Source organism: Hippopotamus amphibius, chromosome 12 (assembly GCF_030028045.1).
Source record: "Hippopotamus amphibius kiboko isolate mHipAmp2 chromosome 12, mHipAmp2.hap2, whole genome shotgun sequence".
NCBI classification, from domain to species: domain Eukaryota; kingdom Metazoa; phylum Chordata; class Mammalia; order Artiodactyla; family Hippopotamidae; genus Hippopotamus; species Hippopotamus amphibius.
Window position 1 is genome coordinate 10,885,454 of NC_080197.1, and position 24,724 is coordinate 10,910,177.

A 24,724-nucleotide genomic window follows, 5' to 3' on the forward strand; every position below is an offset into this window, starting at 1 on the left:
TACTAGAAGAAAAAATTCATCTGATCAGGAAGGGCGTGATCTTAGGGATAATTTCTCAGTGGGCGTAATGCAGCTTCTGGTTTTCCATGTCCTACTCATTTTTACCCTGTTCTCCCAGGTTGGCATCATTTCAAATTTCAAAACCTCGATTCTGCCTGCTCCAGCGCAGAGCGAGTCTGCTTCACGGGGCCGAGTCCCACAGTGGGCCCCCGCCCACCGCAGGCCCGGGCAGATGACGGGTGAATCAAGAATGGCTCACTCCACCCCGTGGAAAATGCACAAGGAGGCGCCAGCCCAGGGAGATGGTGAGCAGCGTCTGATAAAGGCTGGCGTCACCAGGTCTTTATCCTCCCCTCATTGGTCGGCTTCAGCAGGTCGCACTTTCACCTAATTCGCTTTCTCATCAAGAACTTCCAAAGAATCCCCTTCATGCCTGAGTCACACGCAGGGACCAGGCAGGTAACACCTGGAGCAGAAAGACTCAGGTACACATGCTCCATCAAGGGGGGGGGGGAGGCGGGGGGCAGGGTCCTCATTGTGCTCTGGTGAAAAATCTGGGAGCAGTGTGGTCAGATCTTCTGATTTTTTAACAGACGGTTTTTAGAGGTTCACAGCAACATTAAGTGGCAAGTACAGAGAATTCCCAGACCCCCCGCCCCTACCCTACTCCATGCTCAGCTACCCTATCAACCCCACCCCCCCACAGGGGTACATTTGTTACAATAAATGAACCTAATGGACACCTCATTAGGGACCCGCCCAGAGTCCATAATTACATTAGGGTTCACTCTTGGTGTGGTACATTCTATGGGTTTGGATAAATGTATACTGACATGTATCCACCATTATAGCATCATACAGAACAGCTGCCCAGCCCTAAAAATCCTCTGTGCTCTGCTCATTCATCCCTCCCTCCCCTCTAACACCTAGTAACTACTGATCTTTTTAATGTCTTCATAGTTTTGCCTTTTCTAGAACTTTTTATTTTTTTTATTGCTTTTCTTTGCAATAGCCATGGCTTTGGCTGGGCCGCCAGCCTCCACTCTGAACAGTAGATGCCCAGGCCAGCTTGGTTAAATATTTTGCATATTATTCCTGGAAATATCCCTTTCTTTAATTCTAATTTTATGAAAACATCATGCAGGCCAAATCAAATAGGTTGAAGGTTGCATTTGGCTCGTGGGCCACCAGTTTGAGACCTCAGACGTGGGGGATTAAGAAGGGTAAAGTTGGAGTCCAAAAGCCGTAGTCTTGCTCTGCCACTTCTTAGCTGTGTGACCCTAGGTCGTCACTTTGCTTTCAGTCCATCTGTCAAGTGAAGGCCTTGAGCATGTGATTATGCAGGAAGGGACCCCGAGTCAGTGCCCATCTCTGAGGCTGGATGCCTTGGCATTTTCACAAGTTCCCTTGGATTGCAGTGAGCGCAACAAACCAAGACATAGATGTACTGCTCTTGTCAAATCTGAAGACAGTAAAAACATCAAAAATCCCATAAGTATATAGACGTTGGGGTAGATAGAAGTGAGAGACCAGTGGAGGGATGCTTGTTGCCTGCTCAGCTGGGCCAAGGGAAAAGCAATTTCTCTGCATCCCAGAAACTCTCCATTACAACAACCATCCTGATGAGGGCTAACATTGATCCAGGATTAGGAGCCAGGCTCTAGAGCCAGGCTGCCTGGGGTCTAATCCTGGTTCTCCTGTGTACTAGCTGTGTGACCTTGAGCAAATAACTTAACCTCTCTGTGCATCACAGCTTCAGCGGTGCTGTTCTTGTCATGGTCTGTGTAATTGGCACCCCTGACCTGGGCAGCACATGGCCATCTCTGGTGGCCCTGAGGTTCTTGTCTGGAAAACAAGGGCTAAATGAGTTAACACATGGAACGTGCATAAAGTGGTGGGTGCCCGGTACGAAGTAATAGCCCCCTAAGCATCCACCAAGAGAGATGTTACTGTCTCTGCTCTATGCCATGTGCTTCACCTGCATCCAGCTCTACTGTACTGTAATCACCCCATTTTAAAGAAGAGAAAGCTGAGGCTGAGAAAACAGTCTCAGAGAGGGTCAGTAACTCTCTCAGGGTCACCCAGCTACTAAATGGCAGATAACAATAACAAACAATAAAAGCAAGAATGTAACCAGATTGGAAACATCTAATACTGACCCAGCCCCCCTTGTCTCATGCTGGGCCCACTGTTTTAAGCACATTATCTCAGAGTGGCTCCAACACCCTTGCCCTGCTCCCCCACCCTGACCCCTACCCCTGCCTTAAGAGGGGCTATTTCCCACTGCTCCTAACCTCCACTTAGGACGTGAGAAGGACTCAGCTCCAGGCAGGGCTGCCAGAGCCAAGTCTAGTTCTCAGGGTTCATGGATGGGTTCTCAGTGGGGTGCCCTGGCCCTGTGACCAGAGCCTCACCTCTTCTCCCCCTTTAATCCTCAGATTTCAAAGCACTTTATACTCACACTCTAATTAGAGAAGACACCTTCCTGTATTTGTAATTAATGGCCACAGGGCACGAGGTCTGCAAACACTACTAATTCTAGGATATACTCACAGGATGCGGCCAGGACAGCCTTGACCCAGACTACCTGATCCAACGTAGCCCCCTTTTCTTTCTCTCTCCTATACCTGCTCTGTTTCTGTGTAGCACTGATCAGTTATTTTATTTTTTTATTTATTTTTTAAAATTTATTTATTTATTGGCTGCATTGGATCTTCCTTGCTGCACACGGGCTTTCTCTAGTTGTGGCAAGTGGGGGGCTACTCTTCATTGTGGTGCACAGGCTCCTCATTGCAGTGGCTTCTCCTGTGGAGCACAGACTCTAGGCACATGGGCTTCAATAGTTGTGGCACATGGGCTCAGTAGTTGTGGCTCACAGGCTCTAGAGTGCAGGCTCAATAGTTGTGGTGTATGGGCTTAGCTGCTCCTCGGCATGTGGGATCTTCCTGGAGCAGGGATGGAACCTGTGTCCCCTGCATTGGCAGGTGGATTCTTAACTACTGCACCACCTAGGAAGTCCCCTGCTCAGTTATTTTAAATTGTGTATTTATTTAATAGCATATTGACTTAAAATAATAGCAGCAGCTACATTTATAGAGCAGCTACTATGTGCTGGTCCTGCACTTTGCTTGTACAGTCATCTTTTGGTATCCACAGGAGTCTGGTCCAGGACCCCCATGGATACTGAAATCTCTAGATGCTCAAGTCCCTTCTGTAAAATGGCAGAGTATTTACATATACCCCACTTTAAATCATCTCTAGGTTACTTAAAATACCTAATACAATGTAAATGCTATGTTAATGGCACACAGCAAAGTCAAGTTTTTTTGTTTTGTTTTGTTTTTTAGCTGTGTTGGGTCTTCATTGCTGTGCGCAGGCTTTCTCTAGTTGCAGTGAGCGGGAGGCTACTCTTCATTGCAGTGTGCAGGCTTCTCACTGCAGTGGCTTCTCTTGTTGCAGAGCATGGGCTCTAGGCATGCACGGGCTTCAGTAGTTGTGGTGCGCAGGCTCAGTAGTTGTGGCGCATGGGCTTAATTGCACCACAGCATGTGGGATCTTTCCGGACCAGGGATTGAACCCGTGCCCCCTGCATTGGCCAGCATATTCTTAACCACTGCGCCACCAGGGAAGTCCCCAAAGTCAAGTAGTGCTTTTTTGGAACTTTCTAGAATTGTTTTTTTCCAGGTGGTTTCGATCCTTGGTTGTGTGAATCCACAGAAGTGGAACCTGCCTTAGAGAAGGCTGACTGTATCAACCTCCTGGGGCACAGAGAGGTTAAGTAACTTCTTCAAGGTCACATAGCTAGTGAGAAAGCTGTATTTAATTGCTTATTTGCTTATTTATTTGTTTGAGTGTTGTGTTTGTCTGCTCCACTCATCCATCCATCCCTCCATCCACCCATCCAGTCATCTATCCATTCCTTTATTTAACACATTTATTAGCAAAAACTACATGCCTGGCTGGGCTTTAGGCCCTGGGAACACAGAAGTGATCTTGTTCATTGCCGTGTCCCCAGTGCCTCATACAATATCTGGCATATAGTAGGCACACAATAAATGCTTGTGGATTGAATTAACTGAGGATCCTGTGCTCAGCCTGTGTGACTGCACAAGTCTTTGCGTAAACACAGATGTCTCTTTCTGTGCCCCACGCAGAAGGAAAACCACATTGTTGGCTCTTTTCTGGTTCTCATGTTTTTTCACATCTCCACACCTTTGCTAGAGCTGTTCCCTCTGGTGGCCTGTCCTTTCCCATCATATAGATCAGGGGTTGGTACACCATGGCCTAGGGGCCACATCTGACCCAGAACCTGTTTTTGTAAATAAAGTTTTATTGGATCACAGCCGCATCTGTTTGTTTAAGTATTATCTATGGCTGCTTTTGATCTACAACAGCCGAAGTGAGTAGTTTTGGCGGAGACCTGTGGAGTCTTTTATTATCTGGCTCTTTGCAGAAAAGGTTTGTTGGCCCCAATCTAGCTAACTTCTCCATATCTTTTAAGAATGGGTTGAAATGCCTCCTCCTCTAGGAAGCATTCTGTGATCTCCCAGGCTGGTTTAAGGGCTTCTAACTGTATTCCAGTAGTCCCACTGTCCTTCTAAAACAGGATTTCTTAACCTTCCTCCACTTCAGGAGCCTTTTTAGATACTTTTTTCCTAATTTGCAACTCCCCTGCCCCCCCCCAGGAAATTTTAATACACAGATAAACTGTATATTTGTTTTTGTACTGCAGCTTTTTGGAGAGCCACACACCATGGTAATCTTTAAATTTTTTTGCCCTTGTTGAGAATGCATGCGAACATGACTCATTGCCCTGTATTCATTCAGCTGAACAGTGTATTGAGCACTTACTATGTGCCAAGCCCTGCTCTAGGCACAGAGGACACATGGTGAGAGTAGCAGACACAGTCCCCACAGCTATTCATCTATTCATGGGAATGGTCCCTCACCAGACTTTGAGCAACAGGGGGCGGGGGGTGGGCAGGGAGCCAGCTAATTCAACTTTACATAAGAAAAATTTCCTGGAGCTTGGCTCATAGCAGGCATTTAATGAATTTAACAGCTAGCTGATATGAGTAGTTTTGGAAATGTAGTCACTGGATGGATGGGGTGATTGGGAAAACTAAAACCACACTGGAATAGAGTCAGGGATTATTGGATTGATGATGGTGTTTTGGAGATTTTCAATGTGCCCACTGCTGGTCACGCAGTCACTCAACAAACATCTATTCATTGGGTAATCTGGACCGGCAGGCCATGGTGGTCCTTCCCTAGTCTCTGTGATGTAGATGTCACAAACTGCCAGTCCCAACTATCAATGTGTAATTTGATCCTCACAGTGTTAAAAAAAATAACACAAAGAAACTGAATTGACTGCCAACGTTTAGAAATTGGGAGATTTCACATAAAAATCTGAATTTCTGTCTTTGGAACAAAAGGGAACAATTGGGTAGCCCTGAACCTGTATTTCCTCCTTGGCAGGAATCACATGGAAATGAGCAGCAGCTGGACTTTAGATGTGACACTCATCAGTTTGCCCCAGTCTCCACCCCTCCCTGCTGTCTGCTTGACCCGGAGACAAGAGTCAGGGGTTGTTCGGCACCATGTGGTTGCCTTACACCTCACCCCCTTCACTCCTGCCAGGCTCCCCAAGCCTTTTGTTTTTGATCCTCAGGGTGTGATGCCAGGAGGGTCATAGTGATCACAATTAGAGCCTGAGGGGCGTGTCTGTGGCAGTGACAGCTGTTGGTCCTCAGATCCAGTCCTCTACCCTTCCCTACTCTGCTCTGCATCACAGGAACTGCATTTCCCCTCTTCCCTGCCCTCTGACTTCCTCCAGGGGCTGGCCTGTGGGAGGCAGCATTGGAGGGTATAGGAGGGGAGGGGGAGGCAGAAGCAAGAGTATTTCTCCCCTTCTCTAGGCCTCGGGCATTAGACATGCTCCTCTGGGCGCAGCTTGCACCCGGTGCACTCTCCCTGGTTCTAGCCCTCACCGCTGGCTAGCTTCTGGGCTTCAGCAACACCACCTCATCTTCTGTCCCTCCAGCCCCAGGGACAGCTTCCTGCTGCTGTTTTGCCTTGGCCTCCTGTGGCCTCTCAGCTTCTCCAGCACTTGTAACCAGTCCCCATGTTAAACTCCCTCTGTGGAATACCTGAGTGTACCTGGAGGCAAGGGACTGCTCCCCTCTGGGGGACAAAAGGACATTGGGCCCAATGGCCTCAGAGTCTGCTGGTCATTGCCAGCTGCTGAGCACTTTAGGGAAGTGACAGCATCTTTGACCTGCACGGTCCCAGCTGGTGGACCCTGCTGGAGGCCCTGGTGAAGCAGGAGGAGAAGGCCCTTCCAGAGTCGCTAGTGATGGACACTGGGTGAGACGGAGCCACGGAGTGGGATCCATACTGCTGTGGCCGCACAGGAGAGGGGAGGCTTGAGTGTCCAACTGGAAGCTTCTTCTGACTTCTAGGTGGGCAAGACATGGGCCCCAAACAGGGAGGTGGGGAGGTAAAACCTGGTCCCTTCCCAATACTCAATATAGAGCCCATTAGATGACTGAGCCTGGCTTTGGCTTTTGCCAAACTGGAGGGGGGAAGGAGAGGAGAATGTAAACGGGCATATCCACCATCACATAAGGGTGTGGCCCTGTTTCACTCTTTCTTGAAGTCAGGGAATTGCAGCCCTGTGCACGGCATGGTCGTGCTGCCTGAGGAAGATTAATTACATCATCGAAAACAAAAAGGATCTATACCGAATGTCCTATTCATCTGCCTTTTAAAAAAATAAATTATTTATTTATTTATTTATTTATTTTTTATTTATTTATTTATTTATTGGCTGCTTGGGTCCTGGTTGCTGCACCCGGGCTTTCTCTAGTTGCGGCGAGTGGGGGCTACTCTTCTTTGTGGTGTGCGGGCTCCTCATTGCTGTGGCTTCTCTTGTTGCGGAGCACGAGCTCTAGGCGTGCAGGCTTCAGTAGTTGCAGCACATGGGCTCAATAGTTGTGGCTCACAGGCTCTAGAGCGCAGGCTCAATAGTTGTGGTGCATGGGCTAAGTTGCTCTGCGGCATGTGGGATCTTCCTGGAGCAGGGATAGAGCCCATGTCCCCTGCATTGGCAGGCGGATTCTTAACCACTGCGCCACCAGGGAAGTCCCTTCATCTGCTTTTGATGGACAATTCTGGGAATTCTTCATTGGTTGTGTGTGTGTGTGTGTGTGTGTGTGTGTGTGTGTGTGTTACATGTGTTTCTACCCAGCATCCAGCTGGGATATTTTAAAAAATGAGCATCTGCAGTGTGATGTAACATGAGACTCTGTAGGGCAACTCAGTCTTTGGCAGCAAACATCTTCCCAGCTCTTTGGTTATTGTCTGTCCTCCCCATCAGATTGGCACCTCCAGGAGGACAGCAACATGCCCGCTTTGCTCCCCATATACTCATGAGCCTAACAAACAGTAAGTGCAAAAGTATTAAGAAGTCTTGGTATACCATATGCAAAGATTAACTCAAAGATGGATTAAAGACTTGAATGTAAGACCTGAAACCATAAAACTCCTAAAATAAAAAATAGGCAGTAATCTCCTTGACATTGGTCTTAGCAATAATGTTTTCAATTTGACACTAAAAGCAAAGGCAACAAAAGCAAAAATAAACAAATGGGGCTATATCAAACTAAAAAACTTTTGCATAGCAAAGAAAACCATGAACAAAATGAAAAGATAGCCTACTGAATGGGAGAAGACAACTTGCAAATGTGTCCGATAAGGGGTTAATATCCCAGTTATACAAAGAACTCATACAAGTCAACATCAAAAGAGCAAACAATCCAATTTAAAAAAGGGCAGAGGATCTGAATGGACAATTTTCCAAAGAAGACATACAGATGGCCAGCAGACACATGAAAAATATTCAACATCACTAATCATCAGGGAAAGGCAAATGAAAACCACAATGAGATAGCACCTCACATCTGTCAGAATGGCTATCATCAAAAAGACAACATATAGCAAGTACTGGTGAGGATGTGAAGAAAAGGGAAAGCCAGTGCACTTCTGGTGGAAATGTAAATTGGTGCAGCCACTATGGAAAACAGTATGGAGGTTCCTCAAAAATTAAAAATAGAACTACCAAATGATCTAGCAATTCCACTTCTGGGTATTTTTCTGAAGAAAACAAAAACGCCCATTTGAAAAGATATATGCCCCCCCACCCCCAATGTTTATTGCAGCATTATTTACAATAGCCAAGATATGGAAGCAACCTATGTGTCCATCAATAGATGGATGGATAAAGAATACATATACACACACATATGTAATGGAATATTACTGTCATAAAATATGAAATCCTGCCATGTGTGACAACATGATGGACCCAAAAGATATTATGCGGAGTGAAATATGTACAGACAGAGAAGGACAAATACTACTTAATTTCACGTATATGTGAAATCTAAAAAACAAAACAAATGAGCAAACATAACAAAACAGCAGTAGTCATAGATACAGAGAACAAACTGGTGGTTGCAAGGGGGAGGGGTGGGGGAATGAGTGAAATAGGTGAGGGAGATTGAGGTACAAATTTCCAGTTATAAAATAAGTTACGGGGATGTAATGTACAACATAGGCAATATAGTCAAAAATATTGTAACAACTTGCTATGGTGATAGATGGTAACTAGACTTACGGTGATCATTTGGTAAGGTATAAAAATATTGAATCATTATGTTATACACCTGAAGCTAATACATGTTAAGTCCATTATATGTCAATAAAAATTTTCGAAAATAATAAACATAAAAAACACTAATTCAAAAAGATATATGCACCCCCATGTTCACTGCAGCCTTATTTACAAAAGCCAAGACATGGAGACAAAGTAAACGTCCACCGGCAGATGAATGGATAAAGAAAATATGGAATGTGGTGTATATACATATACATATTCAGCCATAAAAAAGAATGAAATCTTGCCATTTGTGACAACATGGATAGAAACTGAAGGCATTATGCTAAGTGAAATACGTCAGAGAAAGACAAATACCATATGATCTCACTTATATGTGGAATCTAAAACAAGGACAAAAACAACTTAGCTCATATAGAGAATAGATTGGTGGTTGCCAGGGGTGTGGGGTATGGGGGCAAAACAGGTAAGGGGGATCAAAAGGTACACATTTCCAGTTATAAAATAGATAAGTCATAGGGATGTAACATAGAGCATGGCAACTATAATTAATACTACTGAATTGCATATTTGAAAGTTGCTGAGAGAGTAGATCTTAAAAGTTCCAATCATAAGAAAAAACGTGTAACTACGTATGTTGACAGATGTTAACTAGACTTATAGTGGTCATCATTTCACAACATCTACAAATATCAAATCGTTACATTCTATACCTAAAACTAATATAATGTTATATGTCAATTATACCTCAATTAAAACAAACAAAAAAGAAAAGTCTTGAGTCTTAGTTGGTTTGTTCTCCTGCACGACTCTGGTGTGACCTCTGGGTTTCACCTCTGGGCATCTGCGTGTGTTTTTCCTCTGCCTAGATAGCCCTTCCACCACTTTAGCCCAATTAATATCACATCCCCATTCACATCTCAGCTTCAATGTCACCTCCTCAGGGAAGTCTTCCCTGATTTTCCAGACAAGATTCAGTACCCTCTGTCGAAGTCCTTATATCATTCATTCATTCATTGTTTCTTTCCTTCACTTAAACATTCAACCACTTATCCAACAAACATCCACAGAGCACCTACGCTGCTCTAGGATTTGTTCCAGGCACTGGGGACATGGTCCCTGCTTTCACGGAGCCCACATTTGGGGATCATTCAATAAACAAGTAAACAGATAAGGTAACTTCAGACTGACGTGTTATGAAGTAAACAGACAGGGTGACGTGGTAAGAGTGTGGCTGGTGGAAGCCTCCCTGAGGAGGTGATGTTTGAATCAAGATTTGAATCAAGAAGAAGGAGCCAGCCATTGGGAAGATCTGGGAAAAGCAGGGAGAGGGAGCAGCAAGTGTCAAGGTCCTGAGGCAGGAACATACCCAGCACAACTGAGAAATAGCCAGGAGGCCACTGTGGCTGGAGCACAGTGGGAAGAGGTGAGCTCAGAGAGGTAGGGTAGTGGCAGGTTGTCCGGGGCCTTGAGGCTATAAGGACTCTGGATTTTGATCCGGGAGCAGACGACAGCCATCAGAGGCTTTTAACAAGGTTTTGTATTTCTTCACAGTCTCAGCCCTCACCACCTTTTGCACTTCTGCTTTTGCATGACATTTGGAGTGGTGTCTGGCTTTTGGCTGTGAGTTCCCTAAGGGGGCAGCCATGTCCCTTCTGATACCCAAATATCTGTCCATCTGACTCATAGTACATGTAGATCTCAGGCTGGGTGCCCCCGGAAGCAGACACTCAGATAAGAATTCAGGTCTCCCGTTTGTTTGGGAGGTGATCCCAGGAAATAAGAAAGCGGGGACACGAGGCAGAGACGAGAAGGCAGCCAACGCATGGTAGGTTTTTGAGCAGGTTACTGCTGTGGGCGGTTGGGGCTCACGCCTGCTGGGGAACACCGGGACCAGTGCAGAGCACGCCTCCAAAGTAACCCCACCCAGGAGCGGGGGAATGGTTTTTTATCTACCACCTCCCATGTCATTGGTTGAGGGCTGCTGCCAGGGCATGACCTTTTGGGCACTTCTGGCCTGTCCTGCATGGGCTTAATGGGCTCTGGTGGCCAGAGAGAGCCCTCCGCAAAGAGATGCAGGTGCTGGTAATTGGAAGCTATTGAGCGGCGAGCAGAGGGGCACAGTCTATATGAATGACAGCTGACCAAGAGAATAGCCGAGAAAAAAATGCCTATGAACACGTTAGCGTGGGCACCACTTCCTCTCGAATTTTCAGCAAATCCCCAGAATTCCTCAGGGGGTTAGCTTTTGCTCCAGTCTCTTGGTTTTTGTGTGGCCAGGATGGAAGGTTCTGGAAGCCTGCCCTGCCTTCCCAGGAGGCTGGGGCTCACCACATCCTGGGAAACTGGAGAGGAGAAATTTGGATTTTTCTCTAGGAAGTAGTTTCCTCAACAGTCCACAAGACTTTATCAGTGTTCAGCCCTCTCTTGTTGGGCAGGCAGCCCTGATGGTGTGGGCCCTGCATTCCAGGAGCCAAAAAAAAAGAAACCTTGCCCTCCTTACCCCGCCTGGGAAAATTGGGCCGCATTGGGATGGCACCGTGCCCTCCGCCCACCACCCGGAAACTGGCCTGGCTGGCAACAGGGTGGGTGGGGAGGAAGGCAGAGCTGTTTGGACATGTCCCTCACTGCCGCGGAAGGGGTGGGAGACGGCAGGGGTGAGCTGCAGAAACGTGATGAGGTTCGAGTTTCCCCTTGATGCAAATCCTCTCACTCCAGAGTGGGCATGTGCAGACAGAGAAGGTGAGTGATATAAAGATGTGGTGGGGCAGAGAGACGCCTTTCAGATGAGGAAATCAAAGAATTCTGCCCATTACCTGGAACCCGGAGGCCTCCCACCTGCCCTGGGCACTGGGTAAGTGGTGGGCATCATTCCATGAGACCAGGGTTCCTCAGCACGGCACTGTTGACATTTGGGGATGGATACTTAACTCTCTACAGTGGGGGTTCTGGCCTGTGCCTTGTAGGGTGTTTAGAAGCATCCCTGGCCCCCACTCACCGAGTGCCAGGAGGAGTTCCCTATTTCCCGTCATGACAATCAAAAGCGTCTCCAGACATTACTAAACGTCCTCTAGGTACTAAATCGCCCCTAGTTGAAAAACACTGCATTAGACCCACAAGTACTTACAGGATGGCTTATTTTGTTCCAAGCCCTGTGTTCAGCGATTTACGTCTCAATGCATTAAGTCTTCACAACAAACTTCTGAGGCTGGGGTTGATGTGGTAGCTCTACATTGTTGTGCCCAGGCTGCTAACCCTCCCCTCCTTACGGTGTTGCCATGGTCTCATGGTACAACATACCTTGATCCCACATCCATATTACAGCCAGTGGGAAATGGAGAGGGGAAACCTGGAAGTTGTCCAGATAGCTTAACACCACATCCTATTGGCCAAAACTTGGTCACATGGCCACATCTAACTGCAAGGAAGGCTGGGAAATGTAGTCATTACAGGAACAGACCCATGCTCAGCTACAAGTCCACTGCTATGGAAGTAGGGGAGGATACTGAGGGAAAACTAGCAGCCTCAACTGTGTCCCACTTCATAGATGGGGAAACTAAGGCATAGAATGGTTAAGTACTGCTCCAAGGTCACAAAGAGGTTAAAAAAGAGAATGGATATAAAGTGTAGGTGCTCAAAGCCAGCCTTTTCCTCCCCACATATCCTTTGAGTATTATCCATTGTAACTTATCAGGGTCTCCTTTACAGGAGGACACTGAAAGTTTTCCTGTATTTCCAGGACTGATGAGTTTCTTTCAGCTCCTGAAATCCACACCCTTTAGGTCATCCAGGTGCAATCCTAAAATAACCCAAAATTTTTAGAATCACTTATCTAGCAGAGCAAAGGACCTGTGGCCCTTGCTTTCCCACATGTGCAGGTGGGAGATTTGCTGAGGCAAGTTCTCACCCAAAAAGATTTCCCTAAACTGCAAGGAAACTGAGGCCCAGAGAGGGGAAGAGACTTTTTCAAGGCCACACAGCTGGCTCCTGGCAGAGCCAGGACCAGGACCCCAGATGAGGAACGCTGGCGAAACACTGTCTTCCAGCTTCCAAAACCTGGGAGGCATCACTCCTCCTCCACCTTCTCATTGCCTGTTCTCTGTCCTGTGCATTTGTTCCCTTTCCTGTTTTAATCCCTTTACTGCTGTGTTAGTGAGATTTCTGGAAGAAGCTGAGGTTTACACTTTGGCGACACCATTGTTGTCTACCCAACAGCCAGGCTCTCTTGTCTTCAAAAGCAGAACCCTGATTTTGCTAAGGAGTAGGAGGTGATAAGTCCAGCCCCAAGAGGGGGATTAAGATTGGGCTAAATCAGTCATATTATCCCATTCCTCTTGGCTGCAGCTCACTTTCTCACCCTCCTTTGCAGTGTGGAACACATGTGACCAGTTCTGGCCAATTCAACGTGAGGGAAATCCCTCCAAGAAGACTGTGGGAAAGATTTTCTTCCCAGATTAAAAAAGCCCAATGAGAAAGGAGAGTCTCCTCTTCCCCTAACACTTTCTCCTGTCCTGAACTGTATTAAGGATGTGATGCTAGGGATTGTGGCAACTATCATGTGACCATGAGGTTTCAAGACTAATGACAAAAAGCCAACACACAGGATGGCTGAGTGGGAAGGTTAAAGTGGCTGAACACTGGATGATATTTTGAGATGCTGCCTTGACCCTGAAATTACCTACCTCCAGACTTTTTGTCCTCTGAAATAATTAAATGCCTTTACTCTGTAAGCCACAATTAGTGGATTATTCTGAAATTTGCTTCTGAAGGCATTCCTACCTAGTATAATTATGTTCAGTCCACCATATTTTGGCCCTGGAGTTTCTACCCAAATCCCAGATGGTGGGACCATCACTTATTTTCATGAGTGTCTGACACCCCTCTTTTGCCTCCTTGGAAGCTGATGGAGAGCAGCCCATTCAATCTGCTTGGATCCTTGCAGGATGGACGAGGTGTGAAGAAACATGCGCAATAATTCTTGGGAGACTTTTGAGATGTACTCAAAAGAGTACAACATTTGCTTATATTTGGGGGCTTGGAATCTTTAATGTATTATCAATGCTCAGAGTTGCACAGCATTTGGGGAATTTGGGGCTTAGTAAAATGTCTGTATCAATTAGAAATGCTTGGATGCTGATAACAGAAGAATCATAATGATTAACAGTTATATGCTGAATATAACTTGGCAGGCACTTTAATAAGCACTTCGCTTACACTAACTCGTTTATTCTTTACAACCCCACAAAGAGACACCATCTTCCTTCCATTCTCCAAATGGGGAAACGGAGGCACGGAGCTAGAAGGTGACATAACTGGGATGCGACGCCAGGTAGCTGACCCCAGAGTTCATGCTCTTATCTGCCACTCTTTAGAGCCAATTAACAGTGACTTCACCCATAAGAACTTCTGTCATTTACTTAAAAGGACGCTTAGCATGAAGTCCTCTGACCTTGCCCTTTGCCATCCTCAGCACGCTGGCTTTTACCACCTAATTGGCACAGGATGGCAGCTGAGGTCAAGCATCCCCATGTCCCATGGCTGTGTCCAAAGCAAGCAGGGAAGGCAATGGCAGCATTGCCAACCCTCCTTAGCGGGAGAAAAGTCTCCCTGGAGCACTCATCCAGCAAACTTCCTGTTGTGTCTCATTGGTCAGAAGCAGGTCACATGCTCACCTGGGACCAATCACTGGCAGACTGAAACGGATATGCCACGATTAGCTAGCCCAGTCACATTTCTCCCCTGGACATGGTGTGGCTGGCACAAATTGGGCTTCAGTTAGCAAGGAAGAAGAGGGATGGCTGTTGGGTAGGCAGCCAATGACATGGATCCCAGCTGCTGACATTACTGAATGTGTATGCACAGTGAACTGGGCTTTGCCTTCAGCTCTTTACATATATTGTCAAGTCGTCATACTATTATTATCCCTGTTTGTGATGGACAGTTTGAAGTCCAGAGTACCTAAATTGACTTGCCCTAAATCACCCAGACAGGAGATGAGGAAGCTGGATTCAGATGCAAACCCCTTAGAGATCCACTCTCAACTCTTCCAGGTAGGAGTGCCAGACAAAATAAGGGACAAACAGTCAAATTATAATTTCAGATAAAGAAAATATTTTAGTATACATTTGTCCCAAATATTGCACGGCTTATACTTATACTAAAAAAAATTATTGTTGATCTAAAGTTCAAATTTAACTGGGCATCCTGTATTTTTATATGCTAAATTTGACAATCCTACTTAGGGTCACAGGGTAGGAAACCTAAGCAGTGGGGTGGGAGCTTAGCCACATTTTGTTTGCATAATAAACACTAAGAAAATTCCACAAAGAAATATGCATTCTCCCATTTTTCATGAAACCTGATCCCTCTGGGTTATTATTTGTTTCCTTCTTTTCAAGAGTGATATGGGTACAGAGAAAATGTCCCTGCCCTCAGAAAAACAACTGTGTATGTATTGTGATAAATGGCAACTGGTGTGCAGTCTCAGGGCCAGGGAGGTAGTAGGGAGAGGTGGGGAGTGTGGGGCACTGGGGAGTCCTTTCTAACATTCCTATTCCCAGTTGATTGTTGCCAGGAAGAATGTGGGCCTGGCACAGTCCAATCTTCCAGTGTTTTAAGGAGGGTAGGAATCTGAGTTTTTATGTAAAATCTCTTTATTTGTGAACATTGGCTCAAATTGTATTAAAATGCCACATGGGCCAAAGGAAACATAACTGCAGGCTTGTGGGCAGCCAGGGAAAAACCTCTGCTGTTTAGTTTTGGGAGATGAGGCTGCAACTTCTGCAAGCAGGGGAGCAGAGTCAGCCTTGGCAATAGGAGAGTCCTGTGGGGTGAGGAACTATAGCCAGAACTGGCTTCAAATCTCCTCTTTTCCAGATAACTGCTGTGTGATGTTGGGTAGGCTGCATAGCCTCTCTGTTTTCCAAACCATTCCGAGGCTGTAACTGTATTCATCTTACTGTATGGCCGGGAGGGTTCCACTGATGGAGCTGATGTAGGTAAGGTGCCTGGCACATGGTGAGGGTATGCTAATTCCTTTCCCTTCCCTGGGAAGGGCTCACACTTAGAAGTTTGATTTGAATATTACTTTTTATGCTCTTCCTTCCTTCCTTCCTACCACTTTTCCTCCCTCTCTCACTCCCCTTCCTCTTCCTCCTCCTCCTTCCTTTTTAAATTAAACTGTGTGAAGATTTAAGGGCAGGCGTCAGGAGACCTGGGGTCAGGCCCTCGCTCTATGCCAACCTTGAGGTGAGACAAGGGGAAGAGTCTCTTCCTCACAAAGCTTCGGTTTCTCCCTCTGGGAGATGGGCAGGTCTGATTGGAGATGTAGATGCTCTTCCAGGGGGGCCAGGGTCATGCAATTCTGTGCAGCCTTCACAGGGAGGGATGGGGGTAGGGATGGTGGCCTTGGCAGTGATGGGAGCGGTGGCTGGAGGAGGCTGAGTCAGAGGGCACTCTCTGGGCTGGGAGCAAGAGAAGAACATACCAGCACATAGTGCCCAGTGACTCGCCAGCCACAGGAAGGCAGCAGCCTCTGTCATCAGGGAGCCTGTAAACACCCTCCAAGGAGAGCTAGGTCCCTGCTTGTCTTGGATCCAACCACAGGCCCATCCCAGGGATTTGGGGTCAAAGCTCTTAACAGATCACCCTGCCTGGAACACGGAAACCCTGAGCCCCTCCTCTCGGCTTTCTGAGATCTGACCTCTGCTCACCTCCCCACTCACCCTCCTCCCTCTAGCCAGGTCAGAGTCTGGTGAGTTTCTCGAATTCTCGAACATGCAGTTCTCTTCCTGAGCCTCCAGGCCTTTGCACAAGCTGTTCCCTCCACCTGGACTGTTGTCTCCCTCTTTTCTAGGCCTCCCCAAGATCACGCTTCCTTTTGGTTCAAGTGTCAGCTCAAAATCACCTCCAGTGGGAAGGGTCTGCTGGTCTCCAGGTGATCTCAGGCCCTCGTGTAGCCCCGTTCATCTTCTCCTCAAAGCGCTCACAGCTATCTGTGAGCTGTATCGCTCTGCTTGTGTGTTTGCTCAGTCTGCCTGTCTTTCTCCTGAGGGTGGGGACCAGGAGGGTCATTTCTGCTACGACAGCCCATGCACTGAATGAGTAAATGAGTGAATGAATGAAAGAACAATTGAAGCTCTCCCAAGAGAAATCCCCCAAGGCCAGGGAGCTCAGTGTCCTCTCAGAGGGATGTCACAGTAGGTCAGGTCATCCATCAGCATCAACCCTCCTGTATCTCCCCACTGTACTTGTGAAGAAATCCCAAACTCCACCCGGGGCCTCCTAGTGTCCCCCTAGATCTAGCGCGGCTGACCTCTGTGACCTCAGCCCCTCCCCACTGTGCCCCCAGCCCCAACCCAGCTCCAGCCACACTGGCCTCCTTTCTGTTTCTCCACTAACCAGGCCTGTGCCTGCCTCAGGGCAAGCACGTTCTGTTCCCCAGAATGCCGGGCCCCAAGCCTTCTCCTAACTTATGTCCCACCCGTGTCACCTCCCAGAGGCCTTCCCCACACACATTCTCCCTCAGGTCACCCTGTTTTGTTCCTTCACAGCATGTATCACTATCAGAAATGATTTTATTTATTTTCAAATACTTGATCCATTTTCAACAGAGTTCATGGCTGTGCAGAATAAAGATAGCTTTTCCCAGCTTCCCTTGCAGCTAGGTGTGGCCATGCAACCAAGTTCTGGCCCATGGGTTGTAATTAGGAGTGTGTGTGGCAGTTCCTGGAATCTTTCCTAGAGATTTAGCTGCTGCTTGCCTTTTACTCATCATCTTTCCCTCTCCATTCTGCCACCTGGAAGGCAGAAGAGAAGGCTGGTGCTCTGGCCTCCATGTTGGAATGTGAGAAGGAGGACCACACCCTGAGGATGGCAGAAGGGGGAACAGGATGGAGCCTGGGACAGTGAGGGCTTTGTGGAGTATCCAAACCAGCCCTGAATTGCCTGCATCTGGACTTCATTCACATGAGAGAAAAATAAACTCCACTTTTTATTGTTGATTTTTTCAAATTAAGCTTGTTATATTTTATCATAACTACATTTGTATGTCTTAAGCTGTAGAGTGTAATGAAAAATAGCTAGAATATGTGCTAGGTCTTTTTATTTTAACACGTGCTCTATAGGGCTTTGTCTACTCCATCCAGAATTTTAGTTGGAGTTACTGGAAGAGCCCTGGGCCAGAGAAGGGAAACCACTTGCCTGAGGTCACACAGCAGGGGAGGGGCAGAGCTGGAGTGTGACCCCAGGGCCCTAGATCCTAACCCCCAATCCTCTTCCTCAAAGGCCCCCAGCTTGAGGTGCTGCTGGACTTCCCCCAGGACAATGGGCAGAGTGATTTACACCCTCTCTGGCTTTTAGGCTGTTAGGCCAAGAGGTCCTTTCTTATCTCTCAGGGGCCCAGAGCAGGCTGGAACTGTGAGAGAAGATCCTGCATGTGGGGTCTGATCAGGGTTGACTCTGAGTCCTGCTGCTGGCAAGCTGTGCACCGGGAGGAAGACCCCAGCCCCTCTGAGCCTCAGTTTTATGATAGTAACACCCCAGGGCAGGTCGGGTGCACTGCAGGTTCCCTGAGGTGCCGTATTAGAATGTCTGACACCTCAAGAAGGATGAAGCGCTACATCCTACAGGGTAGAAATTTCTGGAGCGCAGCTGGTGTCACTGGTGTTGAGAGGAGGTAGGCAACTTAGTGCAAACTTTGGAATCAGTTCCGGGTTCAAATCCTGGTCCCACACTTAGCTACTGTGTGGCCCTGAGAGAGTCACTTCCCTTGCTCTGGCTTTCCTAGTGTCTTCACTGGAAAACATAGGTTCGTTCAACACGAGCGTGCTGAGCACCTCTCGGGCCAGACCAATTCTAGGTGCAAGATTCAGCTGTGAACAAGTCAGACAAAGTCCTGCTCGTGGGGCTGATCATTGAGTGAGGAACAGAGCCAGGCAGCAAAGAAACAAACATGTAGCACAAAGATAAGACACAAGAAGCAAACTGAAGAGTGGGAGAAAGAGACGGTGGCAGGGGCTCTCTAAGACAGGGTAGTCAGAGAGGCCTCCCTGAGGAGGTGACATTGGGGCAGAGACCTGAATGGCGTGAGACACAAGGTTCTAGGGCAGCTGAGCCTCATCCCTCCCGTTACCCTGTAACTATTCCTGGGCGTCCCCCAGCTGAATTCTTCCTCAGAGCAGGAACCGTGTTGTGGCCAACTCTGTGTCCTGGGCACCAGCCCAGGGATGATGGGGTGAGCCAGAGACACTGGCTTTCCCTGCCTCCTCCCCACAAGCATCCAGTCCATCAGCAAGGCTGCCTGTTTGGGCTCCTAAAGTTCTCTTGAACCCATCCACTTCTCTCAGCCCATGCTCATTTCCTGCCTGGACTATCGCAGTAGCCCCCCAGCCCTGGTCCCCCTGCTCCCACCTCACTCTGCTATAGTCTGTCTTCCCCACAGCATCTGCATTAGTTTCCCATGACTACTGTGACAAATCATCACAAACTTAGTGGCTTAAAACAACATGCATTTATTTACTTACAGTTCTGGAGCTCAGAAGTCTGAGATCAGTCTCTGGGCTGCAGTCAAGGTGTTGGCAGGGCTGATTCCTGCTGGAGGCTCCCAAGGAGAAGCTGTTTCTTTGCCTTTTTCACCTTCTGGTGGTTACTTGCATTCCTTGGCTTGTGGCCCCTTCCTCCATCTTCAGAATGCATCCCTTCAGTCTGTTTCTGTCACTCTCTCTGCCTTCTCCTCTTCCCTGCTCAAACCTCCTTCCACCTCCATCTTAAAAAGACTCCTGTGATTACATTGACCCAATCAGATAATCCAGGATAATCTTCCCAACTCAAGATCCTGAATTAAATCATAGCTGCAAAGTTTCTTTTGCTATATAAAGTCACACTGAAAGGTTGGGGGATTAAGATGAGGATATCTTTGGAAGGGGGGCATTATTCATCCAAAGGGATCTTCTTAGAACCTAAGTCAGGTCCTGTGCCTCTTCTGCTTAAAATCGTCCCATGGCCCCCAGCTTCCTCAGAACACATGCAAAGCCCTTACACCGGCCACAAAGTCCTGCACATCCGTGTGCTTGTTACTTCTCTAAGCTCCTCTCCAGCCACAGGCCTCCTTCCTGGCCTCAATAGTCCATGCACGCTCCTGCTTCCTTTATGTGGGCAATTCCCTCTACCCAGAACTTTCCACCCTGCCTCTTTCCCAGACTAGTTCCTTGTCATCCTTTAGGTCTCACCTCCTCAGAAAGTTACCCTTGGACACCACAACCCCCGTCATAGCCCTTCCCTCTCCCCACAGTCTGAACACAGCCTGACATTTTCTTGACTGTTTGTTTTCTCGTTGATTATCCACTGTCCCCACTAGACTCTTAGATCCTAAAGACCCAGGAGGGATGGTCCTTCTGGTTCTCTGCTCTATCTCCTACACCAAGGACAGGGCCTGGCACCTAGCAGGTGCTCAGAAAAGCCTTGCTCCATGAATCCCTGTGTGGCCAACGTCCAATGCTCCTTAGTGCATCGTTTAGCCTAGGCAAGCAAGGACGTGGAAGGGCCTGGAATAGAGGCAGGGATCCCCCACGGGCAGGAACCATCAGGAGTGGCAGCGGGGTCTCATGGGGAAGAGCGGGGTCACGGAGGGAGCGCTCGGGGAGTGGTGCTCCCTGTGTCTCGGGCTTCCGCATCTGCAAAATGGAGATCATAACAGACCCCGCCTTACGGCAGGGTCCTCAGCCTCTGTGCTGTTGACATTTGGGGCCGGATAACTCTCTGAACAGGGGGCTGTCCTGTGCACCGTGCAGCATCCCCGACCTCTATCCGTGAGATGCCGGTAGCACTTCCCCGGTTGTGACAACCCAAGATGTCCCCAGATGTAGCCTAAAGTCTCCTGAGGGGCAAAATCGTCCTGGGCTGAGAACGGCTGCCTCAGAGGATCATCCTGGGGGTTGAAGGAGATGATGGGGGTAAAGCGTCTGGCACAGGGCCCGGCACTCCACAGCTGCGTGGGAACAGGCGCTGTCACCTGGTCAAGAGGGTGGCCGGGTTGGAATCTTGGCTCTGCCACTTAACAAGTTAGCAGGTGGCCTTGGGCAAGGGACTGTAGCTCTCTGAGCCTCCGTTTCTTCATCTGTAAAATGCAATAATAACAGCGCTCGTCCTCTTGGGACTGTCAGGGGGATGAAGGACCATGCCCTGTGCACAGTAACTGCTTAATAAATGGGAACCCTGAGGATGAAGATGAGGATGATGGAGGCTCCAGGGAAAAGTGGGAGCGAGAGAAAGGGCACCTGGCAAACACAACCCGGGGTCCCTAGAGGGGGTGCCCCTGCATTAACGAGGGACACACAGTGATGACTGCCCACTCCTGGGAGGGCAGCTGGCTCCGACCCTCAGCCCTGCTGGGCCACTTAATAATTAAGCTGGATAAGGGGTGACAAGGCTGGAAGGCCAGCAGCGAGCGGGCCCTGGCCTTGTTTGGCTTTGGTGACGCGATGGCCCTGGGATCACGGTCTTCTTGAGCCCATAAACAGGGGGTTGGGCCCCGAGACAGGCAAGGCCAGGCCAAGGTCTGTGCCAGTGGCCTTGTGTCCGAGTCATGCAGGGGGTGGGAAGGGGGGCACTCGGCAGCAGAGGGGAAGGGGGCGCTGTGGAACGAGGGCTGTTTTCACGGGGTCAGCTCTCGCCTCCGCCCTTGCTCTGTGCGTCCCGTTTCTCTCTTTCCTTCCCTAGCACGCCCCTCTTTTACGGAGCACTTATTAGCTGCGGAACTCTGCCAGAGCACTTCCTGTGGATGGCCTCCCAGCACCCCCGTCATGCTCTGCCCCCTCCCCAGATCCCCGGATGAGCAAGGCCCGTGGCCGTGAGTCCCGCTGCCCAGGTAGGGAATCCCAGGCTTAGAGCGGTGAGCCACTAGCCCACCGGGGCAGAGCCATATCCCAGCCCAGGCCGGGGTCTCCCAAGCTTGCGCTGAACCCCACGCCCTGGCCCATCGCCTCTGCACCTCTTCCTCTGTCCTCTCCTGCCTGCCTGTCTGTCTGTCTGTTGTCTCCACCCCACCCCACCCCCAACCCCCAGATTTCTCTGAACAACTTTCTATTGGTGTTTTTCTGTATCTCCATGTCTCTCATTTTTCACCTCAATTTCCCCTTTTCGCGCCCTGGGTCCCTTCCTGCCCGGGTTTCCTTCTTTCTGGTTCTGTGTTTCTCTTCTTCACCTCTCTGAGTCTCTGCGTCTCGAACTCTCTGTCCCTCTGTCTGTTTCTCTCTCTTTCCTGTTCTCTCCCCCCTCCTCCGTCTCCCTCTGACCGCCCCGCCTCCAGGCCCGTCTCGCTGCAGCCAGCCCTTGTCCCCACGCCAGCACATTATGTCCCCGGTCAGACCCTGACGTCAGGCGGGACCTGGCGGGCGGCCACCAGCCAATGCCGGGCAGGCAGAGGGAGTGCACGCTTTCCCGGTCCCCACCCCGGCCCAGCCCCACCGCCTGGGGCTTGGGTTCTCCCCACCTGGCCTCCGCCGGCCGGAGAGTGGATAGCGGTGCTGGGCGGCCACCTGGCCTGTGAGCCTGGGACTACAGATCACTCACCCGTTCACCCCCACCCCAGGGCCATAAGAGACAGCTCCTGGCCCTGACTGGTCCCCAAAGGGAGATGGTACAGCATGGGGACAAGACCTGGGGCCGAATCCTGACTATGTGACCTTGGGCAAGTCACTCAGCCTCTCTGAGCCTCATCTCTGTAAAACAGGGCCACTGAGGTACCTGCCTCTCATGTCTGTAGGGAGGATCACCTCTTGCAGAGTGGGAGAGAGGCCCAGCCCACCGTGGGAACTCAGGGTCACCACAGGGTCCCAGCCAGCAGTCCTCAACAGGAGAAGCCTCAGAGAGGTGCAGGGGTCCAGGTGACACATGACTGGGGACACAGCTGGTATTTAGAGGGTAGGGACATGTGGGGGTGGGGGGTGGGGGATGGCCAGGCATGATGAAGGAACACCCCACCCAAAATACAAATAGTGCCCCTGCCGAGAAACCCAGCCCAAACCCAGTCAGTCTCCCCATCAGAGCCTGAATAAGTGGCTAAAAAAATGTCATATTTCTTGTTTGGTTCGTTTGGTTTTCTCCCCTTCTGATTTTCAAAGCAGCGCAATTTCCTTGAAGGACATTTTGAAGGGCACCTGAGCATCCTGGTTTAAAACAGACTTTGGGGTTAGACAAACCTGGATTAAATCCAGCTGTGTGACTTCTGGCCAGTGGCTTCACCAGCTGAGCCTCAGTTTCCTCATCTGTCAAATGGGATAATAAATATACACATTAGAGGGTTGTCATGAGGAGCAAGCAAAACTATACTTACAAAGCACAGTAGTCTTTATCCTTGTCTTTTTTATTCTTCTAATTTTAAATACAGAAGATACAGAAAAGTACAGAGAAGAAAACAAGAAGGTCCCCCAGAGAGAAACACTGAAAGATTTTTGTGGAAATTTGGCTCAGTTAACTTATTTGTCCTGAGATCCTACTCTTGCCTGCTTTTTCATTTTTCATGAAAATAAAACCTGATTTGACATTTCATTTAAAAACATCTTTGCTTATTTTATTATTATTGTTTTCTTTCTTTTTTTCATACGTGCACACCGAAACAGTTTAAAGGGCATCCAATGAACTGCAAGGCTCTCTCCCACCCCAGTCTCTGGCTCCCTTTCCCGGAAGCCCACACAGTTAGCAGATTCTCACATGTCCTTCCTTCCTTTCCTGGGGTTAAATCATCTTTGGACACATGACTTCCAATCCCTCTATTCATTTTGGTTTTGTTTGTGTTTTTCAATTCACTTAATTATAAAGTATGACTGTTTAAAAAAATCAGAACACACAGGCAATCAAAAGAAAGGGGAAGATAAGAAAAGTGGAATCACCTGAAATCTCACTCCCCCTTTAACATTTTGGAGTACATCCTCACAGGCTTTTTTCATCACCTGATGTCTGTGCACATTCTCGTAGTCCCAGGTATCTTTTCTTCTTAGCACTGATCAAAGCTTGCAATGGTGTATTTGCACTTGATGATTAGATAATCTGATCATTATCTGCTTTCTCCACTGTGCCTGTGTCCCCCACAGCCTGTGTCCCCCATAGCAGCAGGGTGCCAACACACAGCAGGCCTGTAATGAAATTTTCCCAAATGAGTGAATGAATGGATGAATTCCCTAAAGGGATTCTACACTATATTACACTATCCTGTGACCTATTTTTTTCACTTAACATATCGGTACATCTTTCTACATCTCTAGCTAGACAGCAAATCTCCATTTTTCATGTCTGCATGGAGGCACGGCAATAAACATCTTTTTGATGCTGGCCAGAAGCTTCTGCCCCTAACTGGGAAATTCTTTTTCAAACACAGATCTGTTAACAAATTCCATATGAGCCACCCATGCCCCAGCCCTTTGGCCGTTTACTTTCAGCCTGACACTTCACTGGTTTCACGGGCCCATTGTGTTTTGGGACAAGTCAAGATTTACTGTCTGTCCTTGACATCATGTTTTTCCAGAGGAGCTTAAGAGTGAAGAACTCATCCAACCCCCATTCCACTGTTTCCGCCAGTTGCCAGTTAAGTGTCCTGTAGGTTTGCTGAAGTTGGAAAACTTGGTATAACCCTTGCTTCCCTGGCTGTCTCATTGCAGATAGCACACACCAAGCTCATTCCTACCTCAAGGCCTTTACACTGGCTGTTCCCTCTGCCTGGAACATTCTCCTCTGGGATATTTACTCAGCTTACCTATTTCAGGTCTCCTCTCAAATGGCCCCTTCTAAGACAGGACTTCTTGAACCATTTTTCTAAATTAGCGTCTCTAAGTCACTAATCCAGTTTTACATTTACTTGGTATCAATTATATCATATTGTGCTATGTTATATGAATATTTGGGGGTTTTCTTTTCTTACTTATTGTCCATCCCCCCACCCGACTATGAGGACAGGAACGTGGTTTGCTATCTTTCCTACAGTATCCCCAGCACCTAAAACAGGGCCTGGAGCATTGTCGGCATTCAATATTGGTTGAATTAACATGTTAA

General features: G+C 48.3%; 2 long non-coding RNA genes across 4 annotated transcripts in view; one reads left to right on the forward strand and one right to left on the reverse strand.

The window, feature by feature from the left end:
• Positions 1-22,920, reverse strand: part of LOC130832486 (uncharacterized) — a 46,539-nt gene extending 23,619 nt beyond the window's left edge. The window contains exons 1-2 of the long non-coding RNA XR_009048298.1: positions 22,879-22,920; positions 19,204-19,458 (exon numbers count right to left, since the gene is read on the reverse strand). This is a non-coding gene — a long non-coding RNA (uncharacterized LOC130832486). The remainder of the gene's footprint in view (positions 1-19,203; positions 19,459-22,878) is intronic.
• Positions 11,309-17,658, forward strand: LOC130832485 (uncharacterized). Of its 3 annotated transcripts, XR_009048296.1 has the most exons (4): positions 11,309-11,422; positions 14,667-14,730; positions 15,557-15,678; positions 17,486-17,658. It is a non-coding gene; the product is annotated as an uncharacterized LOC130832485 (long non-coding RNA). The 3 variants fall into 3 exon arrangements; XR_009048295.1 differs by lacking the exon at positions 14,667-14,730; XR_009048297.1 differs by lacking the exons at positions 11,309-11,422; positions 14,667-14,730 and adding an exon at positions 11,478-11,534.
• Positions 22,921-24,724: the final 1,804 nt, after the last annotated feature.